This window comes from Dromiciops gliroides, chromosome 3 (genome assembly GCF_019393635.1).
Source record: "Dromiciops gliroides isolate mDroGli1 chromosome 3, mDroGli1.pri, whole genome shotgun sequence".
NCBI classification, from domain to species: Eukaryota; Metazoa; Chordata; class Mammalia; order Microbiotheria; family Microbiotheriidae; genus Dromiciops; species Dromiciops gliroides.
This window is the reverse complement of record NC_057863.1, coordinates 345107725-345122674: the sequence shown is the minus strand read 5'-3', so window position 1 is coordinate 345122674 and position 14950 is coordinate 345107725. Positions and strand designations below refer to the sequence as shown.

The 14950-nt window shown below is 41.1% G+C and overlaps 1 protein-coding gene across 1 annotated transcript in view; it reads left to right on the top strand.

The window, feature by feature from the left end:
* Positions 1–769: 769 nt before the first annotated feature.
* STAG1 (stromal antigen 1) overlaps positions 770–14950 on the top strand; it is a 360000-nt gene continuing 345819 nt past the window's right edge. The window contains 1 exon segment of the mRNA XM_043995188.1: positions 770–1015. The gene's annotated coding sequence lies outside the window, so the exon portion shown is untranslated.

Genomic DNA, 14950 nt, shown 5'->3' with positions numbered 1-14950 from the left:
CGGGGGACTGGCTAGCCTCGCCCCGAGTTTTACCCTTTCTTCCCTGAGGCTTTTTCGCTCCCTCCCCATCGTCCCCCCCCCCCCCCCCCCGCCCCGGCTCCGCAAGCCGAAGTGGTTTAGCTACAAGCCTCGGGATCCGAAACCGGGGCATAGGGGCCGGGGATGAGGTGAGGGAAGTTGAAGTTGGTGCGGTACCCCCTTTTCCAGGTTCACCCCATTTCCGCTCAGCTTTTTTCTTTCTGCAGCTGAGAATGCGGGGGAGGAGGGAAGGCCGAGAAAGGCGGGGCGCCACTCAAGGCCCTCCGGCCAGCTAGCAAGGGAGGAGCCCGGCGGCTGGGGAGGGTGGGGGAAAAGAGCCCCCTCGCTGCAAACCCGAGAAATCACCGAAAATGGCCGGCCATATTTTATGAGCGCGGTGACGTCACGACGCCCTGGCCTCCTCCCTCCGCCGCATCTCTTTCCCCCTTCCCCATCCGCTCCACGAACTGTCAATAACGTCCTTAACTTGTAGTTAGGGATTCAGCGCCAGGAGGTGGTGGGAGGGATTGGTTGGGAGAGTCGCGAGGCCCTAAGGGGGGGGGGGGTGAGGAAGAGCGGGAAGAAGAACCTCTGTGTTTGGTTGCTTTTCCCGCCGTGACGGGGCGCATGTGCACTGTTAACGTAGGAGACGCGTAAGCGCTCCTGTCACTGCCTCCCCCTGCCATCCCCTACTCGCGCTCCGGTCCCCCACCCCCCTCGCCCGCCCGCCCCTTCCTCGGCCGTACCCGGCAGTGAGGCTGTGGCGCGGGTGGCCAGCAGAGGGCGGTCAGGCCTCGGGTCTGCAGCGGCGCCATTGGCGTGTGGAAAATGCCACCAGATGGCGGGTTAGGATTGCAGCTCCGCTGAAGGCGCGGCCCCCGCTTTCGAACCCCCGGCGACCACCCTGCTAAAACCCCCCCACATCGGGAATAACACACCGGAGACTTTTAGGGGAAAACCGGGTCGGCGGCCGGCGGCGCCGGGATGGGCAGCCGAGGTGAGAGCGGGCGGCGGCGGCGGCTGCGGGGGGCGGGAAAGAGGGGGAATGCGGCGGCGGCGGCGGCAGCGGCGGGGGCTGGAAGTGCCGATCCAAGATGGAGGCCGGGAGCAGAGAGAGCGAAAGAGCGAGAGCGGGGGAGCGGGCGGGGGAGGGGAGACCGCGGCGGGGCCTGTACGGGTGGCGGCATGACAGGGGGAGGCAGTTGTGGGGGGAGGGGTAGAGGAGGGGGGGCGCCCGAGGAGTTCTACGGTGGACGCCGCGGGGACCCCGGAAACACGGGCTCCCTGGTCTCCCTCCGCCACCGTAAATGTTTCTTCTCTCGCGCTCCCCCCGGCCCGACCCGGGGGCTGGAGCGGGACCGGAGCCCAAAGCCTTTGTGACTGGTCCGGGCCCGCCGTCACAACCCGGCCGCGGTCCGCTCCGCTCCGCTCCGCTCCCCGCCCCGGGCCCTCGGGAGGCAGCCCGCTAGCAGTGGACCTCGAGTTGTGTCGGGGGGCGGGCGCGGGCTGGCTGCGTTTCTGCGGTGCTTTAACCGCCGTGGCCGCCGCCGCGGCGTCACATGACCCCAGCTCGCCGTGGCCGAGGGGACCCGGGGGTCGTCCAGGCTCTGCAGTCCGCCGCGTCCAAGGCCTCTTGTTCTTTGGGGTGGGGTAGGGCAGGGTCGGATTTTGCCTGGGCGGATTTTGCCTGGGCGGAAATTGGGGATATGCGCGCGCGCGTGTGTGTGTGTGTGTGTGTGTGTGTCTGTGTGTGTGTGTGTGTGTGTGTGTGTGTGTGCGTGCGTGTGCAGGAAGGGGAGTGTGTGGGGGGAGCTTGGGGTGTTTGGCGGGAGGAAGGAGGGGGGCCTCCAAACCGCTCTTTCCCGCTATCTTCTTTCCCCTCCCCTAAAAGTGGTCCCGTTGCTGAAACGTGCCCGTGCTCTGGGCGCCGTCCCGGCTTGTTTTCCAACCCACCTGGAGGCAAAACCAATAAAAGTTGTTTTCCCTCCATAATCTCGGGGTGAGGAGAAAAAGCTTCTGGACCGATGTCGGCTTTTAGAGTAGATCCTTCAAGCCACAGTTGGGGAGTCCGAAAAGGATAATTGCACTGTTTAAGAGATTGGGAAATTTGTAGGAATTAAAGATTGTTGTATCAATCCAATTTACCCACATCTTATTTGCGTGTTTATTGAGTTTTTATTGCAGGGACTCTGGATACAAGTTTTCAGGAGACTCTTATCTTCCAACTACCCATAAAACAAGGGCTACAGTTTGTTCGTAATGGGAGAAGAGTTTAAACCAGGAAAAATGTTTACTGTTAAAGTTTGAGTTTTAAGGTTCAAAATAGTTCATACATTTTTCTTTATTTCAGTTGATAGTGCTGTAGTAGATAGCACCCATCCCTGAATATCTTTGCATCTTCACAAATAATAGGTTGTACTTGCAAAGGTGTGATGTGAATTGGTGTTCAGTGAAATGATTTATCAATTAAACATTAAACCTGAAATTCGAATCTTACAGGTCTTTTAATTTAAGGGTTTTCTTTACCTTAGTTTTGTGTCTAACACGAAGTAGGTACTTGAATCGAGCTTTTCTGAAATAAACTGTTTACCTGGAAATTAAGGAAACAATCAATATAGGAGAAAATTAGGTCTTTAATTGGGGCAGAGGAACTATAGCTCATGGTATGGCAAAGCCAGAAGCTAGGAATACCCACAGATGGGAACTGAGGACTGGGTTTTTAATGGGGTAATTGAACAAAATGGAACCAAAAAAGATTGCTCCAGAGTCACATACACCTACTTAATGTAAATGAAATGAACCTTTGACAGAAGACACTATAGAACTGCTCCTGAGTTAATACAGATCCTACTTAACTCTAAATAGAAACTACTTAATGTAGGTAGACTCTTTTACATAATAACATAAAGTCCTGGGAGTAAGGTTGGGAACTTTTGGGAGGGGATAGTTTGCTTGGGGGTAGGTGGGGGAGCTCCTTAAAGTTGATCTAGAGTCTGGTGAAAGACTGGTCAGCCCCAGGCTGCCTGGGTAGGGGGGAGTGGGTGGGGAATCAGTTCTCAGTAAATTTTGTAGTTAAAGTCCCTGGAGGTAGGAAAACCTGGCTTTCAGTTGTTTGGTAGACACTTGTAAACTCTGTTCATGAGTAAGTCACAACTCATCTTTACCTTAGACAACTTTGTAAGACTCAAAGTTAGAGGTTGGTGGAAAGTTCTCATATCTCTGAAGTGATATGTCTCTGAGCTATGAAAAGCCAAATACATGTCAGCTTATATTATTAGTTTGTGGTGGTGTCAATCCTGAACAAATGATTAGACTTAGTACATTGCTTAGATTTAAAGTAGAAATGACAATTTGTTATTACACTGTAATTGCCTAGTCTGGCATGAGAAAAATTCTAACAGATTAATAAATCTCAGGAAAAATTAGATTTTAAGAAGAAATTATGTTGAAAGAATTTAAGTTTTGCCCCAAGTTCAGTGGAAAGAACACAGAGTTCAAGTTTTGCTTTTGTCACTGGCTTTGTGACCTTGGACAAGCTGCTTAGTTTCCACGAAACTCTGATAAAATAAAGGAGTTGGCATAAATGATCTCTAAAGTGCCTTCCATCTCTTAATCTAGATTCTCAGCTATTTGATTTTGCTCTGTCTTGCAAATATTGAAAACATTTGATGAAAATGTTACTAAAGAAAGTTCTTGAGAAGTTTTAAGGAAACAGATTGTAATTTTAGAACCTTTTTTCAATTTTTAAAGCAAAACTTCATTTTATTCAAAAAATGTTTAAGTCCCCTAAGGCCACAAATTGAACACTTATTGCTAATTTTATTAGCTATTTACTTTAGAGTGAAAACCGGCATCACTTTGCACCAAATATTCTAATAAATCTAAAGGATATTTAGTCAGGCATGAAATATCACTGAGAAATATATTAAATCAATTTGTGTTAAAATGTGTTTTGCTTATGTTCTTGTCAATAACTTTGATGTCATAGGTAAGATTTAGGTAAGCAAACTTCTACAAAAACAAATGGTATATGCTATGCTACAAATCTTAGTCTTAAAAGAATTGCCTGAAGCATAGAGATTGAGGGTACTTGTCCAGGGTCACATAGGATCAGTGAGTCTTGAAGGTCATCTATTGTGCTGTTAAATGATTTTATAATGAAATTAGTCCTATTCTGCTAATGATTTTTAATGATTATATAAAGAAATAGGCAGTTAGCTATGTACTTTGCCTCCAAAAGGAACCCTTAGTATTTTCATGATTTCCTATGCATTTGTGTATTTTCATAGTTTTGTTAAGATGGGATCTGAATTGTACAATTAGAGGGGGAAAGATGTGTTTTCATATTTGCTGTCTCACACCCCTATTTAGAAGAGGGGAAAAAAGTTGTTTTTAGTCTGGATTGCCATAGGAAGAATAGCAGATAGAGCCTCCGTTTCCTCATTTCTTTGTTTAATTTCCTCTTGAAATCAGTTTGCCTTTTAGAAATTTCTCATTTTTGATGCTTTGTTTTGCTTAAATTACTTCTCTTAGTTATAAAGTTTTTACCAAGTTAGTAAGTTATTTATCAACTTTAGTTATCAAGTTATTCTTCATCAATCTCTTCCCCATCCCCTAAAACAACAAAAACAGCACAGTTACTAAGTGATGTGAGAAAATGTAAAAGTAGTAGACTTGCATCTGTCATTTGAAGTTAATAAAAATCAAGATAAGTAATTTACCAAGATAATCCATAATGGGTGTACAGAGAAATAGCCTAGTGCTAAGTAGGTACATTTTGCATCATATCTGAAATCAATTGTTAAACCCTTCATTATCAGTTTTTTTTTCTCTTTTAAATAGCCTCCAAACCAGTTTCTGGCCTCTAGTCTTTGCCTTTTCCAGTCCATTTCATATACCACTACAAGAATTTTATTAATGCACAGTAGTATTTACATCATTGCATAGCTCAAACTACATCCTTCAGTCTCTCCCCATTCCCTTAAAAAATAGAGTTCTTTAGGGTGATCTTAATAGCTCACCAGAATATACTTTTTTTTTTTTACTACCTTCTCTCATACTATCCAGTGTCTTATACTCAGATCTGAACTGGACTAATTTGTCTTATATGTCCCAACTTAATGCATCCTATGACTTTTACCCTACTCCTCTTGTTGAAATCTAGCCTATCCTTGAAGGAGGCGCTCAAATGCCACTCCTCCATGAAGCCTTAGTTGATGCCTTTAAGAGGTGGTAAAGTATATATCAAACGTGGCCTCAGACACTTAATAGCTGTGAGACCCTGGGCAAGTCACTTAACCCTGTTTGCCTTAGTTTTCTCATCTGTAAAACGAGCTGGAGAAGGAAATAGCAAACCATTACAGTATCTTTGCCAAGAAAACCTCAAGTGGAGTCTCCAAAAGTCAGACATGACTGAAGGACAACATAAGACAATAGTGATCCCTTCCTTATTTGAACATAATTGATTTGTGCCTCTGTTGTATATTGAGAGGAAAATTCTCTGGAACTTGACAATGATGTGTCAAAGGCTTGTTTATTTTCATTCTCTTGAGAATGAACACTTTCAAATAAGTGCTACAGCTAGAAGGCCCTGTTTTAATACCTAGTCCCTAACTCAAAATGTTCATCATTAGTGGATTACTTAAGGGTTAGATCTAAGCAAGAAAGCTAGCTAATTGGAATGCAGTATTCTTAACCCAAATTTCCATGATTATTCTTGGAATTCTTAGCTAATGAGGAAGTGACACAGGGACATTCCTTCAATCCTTCCAGGAGAGGACCTGGTTCAGACCAGCTCAGGGCTACTTGAACCACATGATCTGTCTGCTGGAGGGAAGGGGGACTGAGACCTTTGTCCTCAAACAGGTCTGGAGGAGTGTAATTTGAATGGTGGTGGTTATATCCTACTGAGAGGAGAGCATTATTCCTTTCCTTACATATGTCAATAAAGGATAAATGACATAGGGCTAATAAGAAAGGTACCAGCAGTTCAAATTTGTATTATAGTAGTGTGTGTGTGTGTGTGTGTGTGTGTGTGTGTGTGTGTGTGTATTTAGGCAGGGCAGTGAGCGTTACGTGACTTGCCCAGGGTCACACAGCTAGTTAGTGTCAAGTGTCTGAGGCCAGATTTGAACTCAGGTCCTCCTGAGTCCAGGGCCAGTGCTTTATCCACTACGCCACCTAGCTGCCCCTGTGGTGTATATATCTTACCCTGGTTAGATTTGTATCTTCCCCAGTGTTAATATGGGACATTGTATTTAGTATTTGAATGAAGTATTTGGGGAGTGTGTTGCCAGAGTGCAGTTGGAATGACAGTTGGAGGGTGTAATTAGTCTGGAAAGATGGATTGAATTAGGTAGTAAGTTTGAAGGGGAAAGAATGGGGGTAACATTTGTAAGTTTAGATAGAGAAAGACCTGAAGTTATAACATGTGTGGTGGCACACAACCCAAAGAAATACATATTTTAGAGAGAAGCCAAATGGATTTACCTGGTCAGAATGTAGAGAAGAACCTCATTAAAATGTGGCTACAATTTTGGGTAAGGAAAAAAAGTTTGGATGCTTTGTGCCCAAAGCGTGCTAGCTAGTTGCTTAACAGAGTAAGAAAGCAGTATGTATTTGCCGTTTGATTAAGATGTGACCAAAATATATTCGGCAGGTTAGAAGACATGGGAGGGAGGAAGAGATTGTTGAAGAGATTTAGTAGTTAAGTTGTGGATTAGTACTGATATATAATAAGATTGGAAAGGATGGGGGAAGCTTTCATGTTTTGTAGTTGAGCATGGATACTAGATTTTTGGCTTTTGGCAAGGAGGGTTCATATTGCCTCCAAAACCATGAAGTTAGGTACTATGAAGTTAGCACTTTGGTATATCAGTTTTACTGATAGGCTACCTTTTTTTGGTAGCTATCACTGTTAGGTAACTTTAGTATTGTTATAGGGAAAATAGGGTAGGGGGTTAGGGAAAGGGGTAGGGGTTTGGGGTCCTTAGGAATTCCTTTTTAAAGAATTATACCCTCTTGCACACAAAAGCAATTAGAATAAGATAGAAGTTTATTTAGGGGCTAGGGAAGGGAAGGGAAACAACGAGAGAAATCCTTGAACTTCTCATGGGGAGAAAGGCATGGCACAGAGTGTGGCTCTGTGGAGATACCAATCTCCTCAAGCAGGAGACAGGCAGATACTTTTATAGAGGTCTACTACCTGGGACCTAGTGAGCCTCTTAGGTATTTTGAAGGAAGGAAACAAACATTTGTTGATACTATATGCCAAGCATTGTGTTAAGCACTGGAAATACAAATATAAGTAAAAAACAGACAGCTTTTGCTCACAGGGAGCTTACATTCTAACAGGGAACTTGATTTTGAAGTCAAAGTCCAGAGCAGAACCTGGAAGCGGAAGAAGGCATGGCTGGCTTGAGCCACAACTCATCAGTGGGAAAAAGGGAGCAGGTGAAAGAGTATTCCAAGATGAGAAGGCACCAGGGGTGGTTGACTGTTCCAGGATAATGTGAGATTCAAAATTGGATATATGAGCATTAAACTCCCCCTTTTAACTTTTCCCTTATATATATCTTCCAGACCACTAAGAAAAAGAAGCCTCTGAGCTTTAATCTGTGAGGGATTAGTTTTTATTGCTTGGGAATTAATTAGACAACAAAAGGTGATACCAATTAGGGAAATAGGGAAGTAGAAATACAAATGAATAATCTTAGATCTAAGCTTAGTCTATTTTCCTTTATAAAACTCAACGAATCCCAAACTGTCCGCCAGGCTTCGAGCCAGCACACCTAAAGCCAAACGCCAACCATGTGTTTCCTCTCACCCGTGGGCCACCACGGCTAAGTTTAACAGCCGGAGCACACCAACTTCCGTTCCTGCCCTCACTTTTAAGTTCGCGTACTGGAAGTTCCTCAAGTTCTCCGCAAAAAATGAGGTCCTTCAAAAGCTGTTTCAGTAGCATGCGCAATCTCAAATGATTCAGCTAAAACTTCCAATAAGCTGGATTCTCTATATCTTTACCACAAATAAATTTTACCACATTCCCCCCTTTGTTTCATTTGAAAAACAAATGAGTTTGCTCAGTGAAACAGCCAAAAATAATATCCTATGCCAACTAATAATATGTTAATATCAATATAGAAAAGGGAGAGAGAAAAGTTTTGTCCAGAGGGGCAGTCCCTCATGAACCCGACACTTTGACATTGGTCTTGCAGAGGGAGGGCCTCTGCAGAGAGTACATGTTACAGATAGTATATAATAACAGAAGGAGATAACAAAAACCAACCAAAGAAAACTGTTCGTGTAAAGTCTCTGAGTTCTCTTGTCTTCTTGAAGTGGTAAGATGTCATCAGGAGGAAGTTGGATTCTGGTCTGGAAAACTGGGCTCTGGACTCAGGTCTGGAAAGCTGGATTCTCTAACAGTTTGAATTGCTGGATTTTTACTAAACCTTAGCATAGCGTTGTCAATGATCAAATTAATACATTCAATTACAATAAGGAGGTCCCAGCTGTTGAGGGAAATTCCAAAATGAGAAAGAAGCAGAGGTTATAGAATCCAGAATTCAGGAACAGAACCATGAAGGGAAGGATGGTTGGCCAGGCCTGGGACCTTCCATAGAATGGAGCAGACCTAGAAGGATGGATGTTTCTGGGTAAGAAGACTGCATTGTCTTTGGATATTCCATTGTGAAGACCTCAGGAACTTTTTTGGTTGGTAATAATAGAGGATATGATGTACATGCAAATAATTCTAATATAAAATGATATACAGTACATCAGAGATGTGCAAAATGAAGTGGTTTTTTTGGGGGGAGGGATGGGGGGCAATGAGGGTTAAGTGACTTGCCCAGGCTCACGCAGCTAGTAAGCATCAAGTGTCTGAATCCAAATTTGAACTCAGGTCCTCCTGAATATAGGGCTGGTGCTTTATCCACTGTGTCCCCTAGCTGTCCCCCAAAATGGAGTGTTAGAAGAGCTTTGAGGAAGGGGAAGGCTGCTGTCACCTTGAGGCATAAAAGGAGGACTTTGAGGGGGAGGTGGCATTTGAGTTACATTTTAAAAGAAAGAAGGAGAATATTTTAGATGTTTGGAAAAACAAACTAATGTTAAGGAGGTGGTAAAGTTCAGGGGATATTCCTGGTACAGAGTTTGGCTGGTAAGTAAACTAATGACTGGGAAGTGAATAGAGTGGGTGGGATAAATGGAAAGATGTGGCTCTGGATCTAGAAGACCTTGAATAATAATATCTCATTTACATAGCAATTTAAGGTTTACAAAGCACTTTCTAGACAATAACCTGATGAAGTTAATAAGGGCAATTTTACAAAGGGGAAATAGGCTGGTAGAATTTAAATGAGCCATCTCTTCCAACCCCATGACCCTCCGCCCCCACCCCCAGTTGGGCTTGGAAATAAACTAAAGAAAGAATTTGGCTTTAGTGCCCTTTCTGGAACCCTTGAATGTCCAGCAAACTTAACTCAGTAATGAATCACTAAAGATTTTTGAGTAGAGGATTTATGTGATCATAGAGGATTTATGTGATCAGAGCAATAAGACAGACACATTTATACAATACAAGTATTTTTCAGTTTTACAGTTGAGTAGTAAATTGAGGCTTTGGTAGATTGCTTAATTCCAAGTTCAGTTTTTTCATAATTACTTTTTTTTGGGGGGGGGGGGCGAGGCAATGAGGGTTATGTGACTTGCCCAGGGTCACACACTAGTGTCAAGTCTCTGAGGTCGGATTTGAACTCAGGTCCTCCTGAATCCAGGGATGGTGCTTTATGTACTGCGCCACCTAGCTACCCCTTCAAGTTCAATTTTTTGAGAGAATTTGTTGAAGTAAATTTGATAAGACTTGCTAAATAATCTTATTAGAGAAGTAAGGAAAGAAAATGATTAAAGAATCCCAAGAGCTTGAATGTGGGAAACTGGGTGAGTGTCATTAAGAAAGATAATAAAGCCAGAGGGAAGAACATGTTTTTGGTGATAGATAATAATTTAGCTGCATTTTGGATGCATTTAGTTTGAAGTGCTGATGGGATAGCCAAGTGGAGATTGCTTGTAGGGAGTTGGGTGGATTGTCTATTAGGTAACCTACTTCTGACTTCAGCGGGAATGATTCAGAATTACTTAGAATCATAGATCCTATAGAATTGGAAGGATCTATGCAAATTTAATTACTGTGGAAAGAGGTCACACAGGTAGTGAGTGTCAGGTGGGATTTCAACCTGTTACTTCTTGACTTTCTACCCAGTGGTCTATCCCACTAGAAACACTGCCTTGTTGAATAAATCAGTCTTTTTAATTGTTGGTTAGATCAGTTTTGCAGGATATGTCATTGAAGGTAAGAAGTAGGTATCCTTCCTTTTCAGAATCTAGTACATCTTTTTCATTTATTGTAGATAAGGATAGCCTTATGTAATTCATACTTTTTCCTTGGTATATGCTAGGCTGGTTCTTGGTAGCTGTTGGTGAAATTTGCTTAATGTTAAAATTTAGAAATAGATCTCATTTTCATTTGAGGTGAGCTTGGAATTTCTTTGGTGATCTGTGATTTATAATGTCTTCACTTTTCTTTGTTTCTATACATCTGGTCAGTTCTTTTATATGATTTCTTAAATGTTTTGTATTCAGGCTTTTTATTTCACCATGTATTTCTCAGAAACCATTAATTCTAATGCTCTTCACTAGAATTCTATCTTTAGAATAAGTTGCTTTGGCTTGTAGAGATTTCAAATGTTCTTCCTTTTTTTTTTTTTTTAATCTTTTCATTTGGGGGTTCCAAATATGTTGATCTTTGTTCTGTTATTGATGCCTTTTGCTTTTACACATCAGGAATTTCCTGATACATAACACCCTCTCCTCACCATCATTGAACTCTCCTTGTAATGAATAAACAATTAAAAAAATTAATGGACTATGAAACATATATGGTTTTAATGCCTAAACAAAGAAGAAACAAAGAAAAAGAAAACCAGATCAATAGAATGAATATTGATGCAAAATTATTAAATAAACATTCGCAAAGAGATGAGAACACCATTAGCAAATTATACACGATGACTAGGTTGTATTTATTCTAGGAATGTGTTTAGTTCAGTATTAGGAAAACTATAAACATAAAAGCCCATATTAATAAGATTATATGAACAGATGCCAAATTTTTTTATAGAATGCGATACATATTTCTATTAAGACGAAAAATCATAGAAATAAATGGATCATTACTTAATATGACTTTATACTTATAAAACCACAGAGAAATGCTAGAGGCTTTTCCACTAAGGTTAGGGGTAAAGCACAGGTTTTCATTATCACTGTTAGATATAGTACTCTAAATGCCAGTTTTAACAATAAAACATAAAAAAAAATGAGGGAATAAGTAATGGAACAATATCACTTTGTGCAAGTATGATTGTCTTCTTAGAAAACACTAAAACTTAACAAGATATACAATAAATCTACATAAATTATCAGCATTTCTCTATATGCCACCAAAACCCAATGGGAAGAGAGAAATTTCAAAATAACTACAGAATATATAAAGTATCTGAAGCCCAACTACCAAGACAGAAATAAAAACTTATTTAAATACATCTACTAAACATTTTACAAAAATAATAACAGACTTCAAATGGAAAGAGAATGATATCTAATGGTTAGGTTGTGCTAATAAAAATAATAGTAATACCTAAGTTAACCAATACTCTTAATGTCAAATCAGTTAAACTACCAAAGGATTACTTTATAGAACTAGAAAAATTTAAATTAAGTTGGAGGAACAAAGGATCAAGAATCTTATGAGAAATTTAGAACCAGATCTCAAACTGCACTATAAAGTAGTAATTATAATAAAATTTGGTATTGGTTAATAAATAGAATAGTGGAGCAGTGGAACAGATAGGTAACTAACATATAGAGAAGCAAACTAACAGTTGCATGATGTTTAATAAATCCCCAGTACACCAATTATTAGAGTAAAGATTTGCTATTCAACAACAATTGCTGGGGAAAACCAGAAAACAGTTTGGCAGATATTAGGTTTGGATCAATATTTTGCAGCACATACCACAATAAGCTGTAAATGGATACATGATCTAAGTTATCTTTATCTTCACAACAGTTGTGTGTAATTTCTCCTATTTTATAGATGAGGAAGCTTAAGACTGAGACACTTTAAGTGATTCGCCCAAGGTCACATATTAAGTGTCTAAGGCAGGATTTGAATTCAGTTTTCCTTATATAACCTTTCACAACTATGATGGAGGAAGAGTTTATAACCAAACAAAGGATAGTGATGATAATAGAAGATCAAATGGACAATTTTGATTATATAAAAGTCAGTGGTTTTGCATAAACAAAATTAGTGCACTTAAAATTAGCAGTGAAGTCACTGGGGAAAATGTAATAAGGTTTTTTGTTGTTTTTGAGAAAGATTTGTTAGAGAAGATATAGAAGAAACTGATTCAAATATATAAGAACAAGAGCCAATTCTGCATAAATAAATGGTCAAAGTATAGGAACAGGTGTAGCTTTCAAAGAAAGAAATCTAAGCATTCAAAACCATATAAAAGAAAAGCTCCATAACACTTAGAAGGACATACAAATTAAAACAGTTATAAGGTTCTATACATCTGTTGTATTGTTAAAATTTGAAATAAGGAAAACAACATGTTGGAAGGCCTTAGACCCATTAATACACTTTTGGTAGTGCTGTGGATTAGTTTAACCATTTTGGAAAGCAATTTGGAACTATATCCAAAAGGTACTTTTGACCTGTTGATACTCTTCCTCAGCATATACCCCAAAGGAATCAAAGAAAGAGGGAAAGAATCTACATGTACTTAAATATTTATAGCAGAACTTTTTATTTATAACAAAGAACTAGTAACTTAGGTGATGCCCATCAGTTTGGGGAATGACTGAACAAATTATGATATATCAATGTAATTGAATATTGAGCCTTAAGAAGTGATGAAAGGAATAGATTCAGCAAAACTTGGACAGAGTTGAATGAATTGATGCATTGAAGTGAAGAGAGAACAACATACACAGTGACTGTACCATTGTAAAGAAAAACAAATATCAAATAGTTAAGAATTCTGATAAAATGGGGGTGGAGCCAAGATGGCAGAGAAGAGGCTGTGACACCCACAAGCTCCATTCAGATAAACCCTTTCACTCACTCCCAAATAATGTGGTAAAAAACCCCAAAAAACAAACCCAGAGCAGCCTAATGCACATAAGAACAGAGTGAGACTATTTTTTAGCAAAGGAGGGCAATTGTGATCACTTACTGATCAGGCTGAACAGTTCATTGCACAGTCAGGACCCAGCCAGGAACAGTGCTTCCAGAATGCCTCAGAGTCTTCAGCACCAGCAGCTTCTGAGGCGCTGATTGCGGACTGGTGAGGGGGTTTGGCAGTAGGCCAGGGTGAAGTGGAGGCAGTCTCTGCTGGAGTTGGGGTGAAGCGCCCTGGTTCTGAACCAGTGGGCTGAATTGAGTGGTGGTGGCCCAGTGAGGGAGGGGAACAGGCACACCAAGCTTCCGACCATAGAGAATCAGAGTTCAATCAGACTTCTGTTTCCGGGTCAAAGAGAAAGTGGCTGTGGTTATTCACAGGCCAGGCAGGCTGAGAAGAAGCCCAGTAACCCCCTGGGCCACGCTGTAGCACGAACAGTGTGTCCTGGAAGCAGCGCTACACTTTAAGAAGGAGTTAAAAGCTAAGAAATAGACGGCCAAGATGAGTAGGCAGAGAAAGCAGAAGACCATCGAAAACTTCTTTGGGGGAAAGGTAGACCACAATACACCCTCAGAAGAAGAAGATAATAACAAAGTCAAAGCTCCAACGTTAAGTTTCCAAGAAAAATATGAATTGGTCTCAGGCCATGGAAGCACTCAAAAGGGACTTTGAAGAGAAAGTAGGAGAGATAGAAGGAAGATGTAGAGAGATGGAGGAAAGAATTGAAAGAGAAATGAGAGCAATGCAGGAAAGTCATGAGAAAAAAGTCAACAGTTTGAAAAGCCAAATGGGAAAAGAAATAAAAAAGCTCTCTCAAGAAAATAATTGCCTAAGAATTAGGATTAAACAAATGGAAGCTAGTGATTTTATGCAAAACCAAGACACAGTAAAGCAAATCCAACTGAATAAAAAAATAGAGGGCGATATGAAGTATTTCCTTGGAAAAACAGCTGACCTGGAAAACAGATCCAGGAGAGATAATTTGAAAATCATTGGATTACCTGAAAACTATGAACAAAGAGCTTAGAAACCATCCTCCAAGAGATTGTCAGGGAAAATTGCCCTGATATTCTAGAAGCAGAAGGCAAAATAGAAATTGAAAGAATCCATCAATCACTTCCTGAAAGAGATCCCAAAAGGAAAACCTCCAAGAATATTATAGCCAAATTCCAGAGCTCCCAGGCCAAGGAGAAAATATTGCAAGCAGCTAGAAAAAAGGAATTCAAATACTGTGGAGCTCCAATAAGGCTAAAACAAGAATTCTGATAAAATGAACAACCAAGACTGAAGGGAACTGATGATAAAACATGCCAACCCACCATTGCATAAGAGGATGGGGGAATCTCAGTGCAGATTGATAATCCGGTTTTGAACATGACCAGTGTTGGGTTTGGTTTTGCTTAATTATGTTTATTTGCTACAAGTTTCTTTTTTAATTGGAGGGGATTTAGTAGGAGAAGAGGTAATTTGATAGAGGTGCTAAAAAAAATAGAAAAGAGAATTATTGCAGCCTTTTATAAAATGAAGAGAATAGGGGGCAGCTATGTGGTTCAATGGATAAAGTAATGACCCTGGATTCAGGAGGACCTGAGTTCAAATCCAGCCTTCAGATCTGGTCACACACTAGCTGTGTGACCCTGGCAATTCACTTACCTCTCATTCTCCCCACCCCCTCAAAAAAAAAA